A 4,946-nucleotide genomic window follows, 5' to 3' on the forward strand; every position below is an offset into this window, starting at 1 on the left:
AGGCTTAGTTGGCTGCATATTTCATATGTAACTTAGTTGTGTTCCTACCCTTACCCCCATCCTCTACTACGTAGCCCCCTGCTTGGGTCTTTCTGTATTTCCTTGTGCTTTGAACTTTAACATTTTCCCTATTTTACAGATGAGGAATGGAGGTACACACACAGGCTAAGCAACATGCCCAAGGTGTTTGGACCTCAGTTTTTGCTTCTCCTCTTATTCCAGTGTTACTTTTCATGCCTCACAAGTTGGAAAGCTAAATTCATCATTACTTGTGAACTGCCTTAATGTTAGGCTGATGAGTACCTTAAAAGATCATAAAGTAATAAATAATGCTTATCTCCTTCACTTAGCCTTCCCTTCTGCTTATTAGCTGTTTTGAGATAAATATCTCTAGGTTGTTCACAGAGGAAATACTTTACTATACAAGAAAGGGAGCAAACCATTCTATTGTGTCAGAAACAATACTCCTCCTCTGTTTTATTTTAGCCATAACCAGCAGCCTCTTATAAATAGAGATTGTAAAATAAATACCTCTATTCTTCTCAAAGATATGGTGCTTTATTGTAAATAAATGTCACTATCATTCTTGTTATATTCTGAAATAGAAGTATATCTGTTTAATTGGAATTTCAGCAGCATGTGTCACCACTCTATTCTGCTGTCTTATAAATTAATGGCACAGTGCTGGTGTCTAAAAGAGATGTAGCTATATTTGGCTTTAGACATAAATAACAGCAATTCTTTTTGCTAAGACTTGTTAATAAATATCAGAGCTCTAGCATTCCAGAAGATAAAAGCACACAGTAACAAGCCCCAGAGCATTAGGGACCTGATCCAATTCCTATTAAAGTCAATGGAAAGACTCTCTCTGAGCATAATGGGTGTTGGATGGGCATTGGATCACAGTCCTTGGTCACTGAAACCAAAATAAGTTGTTGCAACAAGGCCAACGGCCAACCTGGTCTTGTACCCAGCAAATCAATTATAGTCTGTTATTTGAAGTAAGAGTTGAGAAATCAATTTCACCATGCTGGGAGCTCTGCAAGAATCCTACACAAAGCAAACTGAAAAATAAACTTACCCAGCAGTAATTTTTTTCTAATCATCAAAAGAAACTGAACAAAAAAAAGAAGAAAGGGCAAAAATAGAAGAAATGTCATTAATCAGGATGCAACTTGGAGGAGTTTTTAACTGTCCAGCTTCTGCTTCCTGAGTCTAACAAGGTATCTATCTTCTCATATGCCTTAAAACAATTACTAGGGAACACCAACAGTTCAGGATGTAAGGAGAGAGAGAGACAAGGGGTCTGGTTACACTGAATTTTTAAGGATTTTTTTCTTTTTTACTCCTGGGAAAATGATTTATCTTATTCTTCAGGACTCTGTTGAGCTTCTTGGTGACAAAGCAGTTTTGTACTTGAACTAGACATTTTGCTAAGTGCTTTCTTCTGGAAGTAACTAAAGGAAATTAACTTCCCATTGCAAGCATGTAAAAGGAGGGGAGATCCCTCAGGGAGTGATTCCTCTGTATTTCGTAGAAATGATTTCTGCTTTATTGGAGCAGGCTCTCCAGAAAGAATTCCCTCAAGCAACTGACAGCAAAAAGCTGTTACTCGCCAGCTCATGTGGTTTAGCTGTACACCCTCTTACCATAGCGTGTCCAGTCACTGGAGCAAATGGCGATTCCAAGAAACTGCATTTTTGTGGAGGAAGATTTCTATAGCATTACAAGCAAATTCCTCAGACTTGGGATTCTTCCATGGGTCTTAGAGCCAGAATGATGCAGAGGACAAAGAAAAGAGGTATGATGCCAGTGCAGTTCAGGTGGGCAAAATGGTGGATCTGGCCAGAAGCCAGGCTCCATTTCCCAGCACCTCCTGCCTGCATATGTTGGTTTCCATGGAGACCCCAGCAGTGGCAGCGCTGTGAGGCCAGGGTTTCCATGAAGACCAGTGCCAGCAGCACTGGCAGGGCACACGGCTGGGTGGGGAGCTGCTCCGCAGCCGGGGCTGGGATCTTGCAGTGGTGACAGTGTGGTCTGAAACCAGGGCAGAGCCGTGATCCACTGCATGCACGCCCCTGCCTGGATCACAGCTCTGCCCCAGTTCCAGGCCACGGTGTCACCACCACAACATCCCAGCCCCAAAGCAGCTCCCTGCCTCACTGCAGGCCCTGCCAGCGCTGCTGGGGCTGGTCTCCATGGAAGCCTTGGCCCCACGCTGTCACTGCTGCTGGGGTCTCCATGGAAACCAGATGCAGCGACATAAGCAGGGGTTGCTGGGAAATGGAGTCTGCCACAGACCCAATCTGGCCAAAGGCTGGTCTTTGCCCACCCCTGCAGTATAGTATGGAAGAAGGCATGATGTGTCCAAGTTAACGCTCCTCTGCTGCATCTTTAGAGAATGACAGCCCTCTACCCAGAAGCTGGAGGGCAAAGAGAAGAAGTGAAGTTGGAGCAATTCTCTCTCTGTGGAGCTGCAAAGCTAATGAGCTCGTCGTCTGTGAGGGCCGCAATGCTGGCTGACCAGCGATGGAATCCGAAACCAACCTGTGCACATGCATGCAAATTGCACTTGGGAAGACAGATTATGGCTACCTTTGCTGCAGGGTTGATAGGGAGATGGATCTCCCTTAACTCTTTTTTTACACTCATAAATGACCATCCATAGATTGGCTTCCATTCAGACAAAAAAAGCTCATGACAAAACTCTCATTGCATTCAGTGAGAAGCAGATCAGGCTCATAATCCAGAGGAGCATTAGAAGAATGTCAGGAGTGCTCTGACAATGGATTCAAGTATACTCCTGCCCTGATACAATGCATACTTGGTGCTAAGAATTCATGTAATCCCACAGTGGAATTACATATTTTATGTATGTTATGATCTTGGAATAAACATATTTTATACTCTAAATTTCCAGCCCTCTATTGGGAGGGATGCTTAGCAATGAACAAAATCTTGTTCTCCGCTATAAATAAGCGTTGGCTGTAATGGAATCCAACAAACTTGGAAAGGGATGGTAGAGCTGAGATGGACGTGGTAGATTCCTAGTAGATGCATCCAGCATCACTGTGGTCAGCGTGATTCACTGATCTTTCCACTATCCAGTCAAAGTGCAACAGTAGCCAAAGTGGCTGTTCATTCAAGAGACTCTCAAACAATGGGAACCTGCTCAGCCATAAAGCTGTCCTTTTTCTTCCAGGCCAAAAATATATGTTAATATGAGGATCCACCTGAAGAATCCAACTGCTGAGCCCCATGTTTGGATGGAGCCCTATGTGGCTGCTCTTAGCTTCAGTACAGCTACCACAACTGGATCCAAAATGAATGGGCAAATTTGTGCTAACAAATGTCATGATTTCAGAAATAAAAAGTGGATCCTAGTTAATAATATACTTGAGAACAAAGGTGACAGAGAACCTGCTCCATAAGAAGGGGAACAAATCTGCTTTTGCACAATCAGGCACTTCCCACGCTGCTTCGGGACCGGCTGCCTCTTCCCCCCGCCAGCCCGGAAATAGTGAGGGAAGCTTGCACAGAGCTGCTGCTGCCTCCGTTAAGAACCCCATGCCACTGCTCTGCATGTGGCTGGTGCTCTGGGACTGGCTGATGCTACCCCGCCCCCTCCCCCCAGCTCCATGACCAGCTGCAGTGCCAGTTTCAAATACCAGCATTTTCAAATTTTCAGCATGTGCTCAGGACTGAGCACACCAGATTTGTGAGGTTTTACTATTTTTTTTTTTTTCATATTTAGAGGCCCCTCATAATGTGAGGCCCTAAGCTGTAGCTTACTTAGCTTGTGCCTAGATCTGGCACTGGGCTCACTGCACCCCAGGCCTTTAAAAATCATGTCTTCCACTAGGCTGCAGGTGCAGTTTTCTGACATCCCCGGTGCCCAGGGAGTCCTGGATCAAGGAGCCTTTCCCTTATCCCAAGGTCCCTATGCACTGGGGTATCAGAAAGCTGTGTGTGCAGCCAGCCCAGCTGTGCACACGGTTCTTAAAGGTCCCAGTATAACAGGACCCCAGGATCAGAGACAGGTTCCTTGATCCTGGGGTCCCCAGATACCAAGGATGTCAGAAAACATCCCAGCACTCAGCTGGGCAGGACGCACAACCCCAGGGTCTCCATGCATGTGGTTAAGTAAAAACTGCAGGTTCTGGCCAGCTGGGGTCTTGACAATCAGCTGCTTGTCAGCTGGTGGTGTGGACCAGACTGGGGCCAGTTCCAGACCCTGGTTCAATCCCAGGCCCCAGCTGACAATCAGCTGATTGTGGGAACCTGGCTTTCAAATTGCTGGTGCAAGAGGAGCCCAGGATCACGATTTTAGGTTCCCCCTGCACTGGTAAGGCAAGCACAACTGGAATCTAATACCTGATTGCAAAATCACATGTCCTGCCATGCAGGTGTGGCACAGCAGGAGGCAAGATCATTGGGATTGTGGAGCAGATCCCACCACACCTTAAAGTGAACATGTCAATGGCTTCAGTGAAGGTAAGCTTACTTTTTATTGTTGATTTCCCTTCGTTTCATGCTCAGAAGAGTTATTAGTTTGTTTCCTATGTAGTTTACTGGTCAGTTGACAATATTTGACCAGTCGATTGACCAGCTTGCCAACCCTATATATTAGAGACTTTCCAAGAATATTATAACCAACATCTTCCTATTCCTTTAAGAGATTTATTTGCTACTAAAAATGCAATAGAAACTGCGGAAGGTTTGGAAGGGAAGATTAAATTGTTCTTCTGCTGTTAGCTGGAAGAGAAGATGGGAGCAGAACACAATCATTTATGACCCAAATAATCTGAGTAATTGAGATAAGAACCCCAGAAAGCCCACACAGTACTTAAGAATAGACATGATTATTGCAGACTTGCCAGAATACAGTACTGATGTGTCCTGATACAAAAGAATTGAAGTTATAGGCATGAAAGAAACATTTGATA

Source organism: Gavialis gangeticus, unplaced genomic scaffold, assembly GCF_001723915.1.
Source record: "Gavialis gangeticus isolate Ggan-Ray unplaced genomic scaffold, GavGan_comp1, whole genome shotgun sequence".
Lineage (NCBI taxonomy): Eukaryota > Metazoa > Chordata > Crocodylia > Gavialidae > Gavialis > Gavialis gangeticus.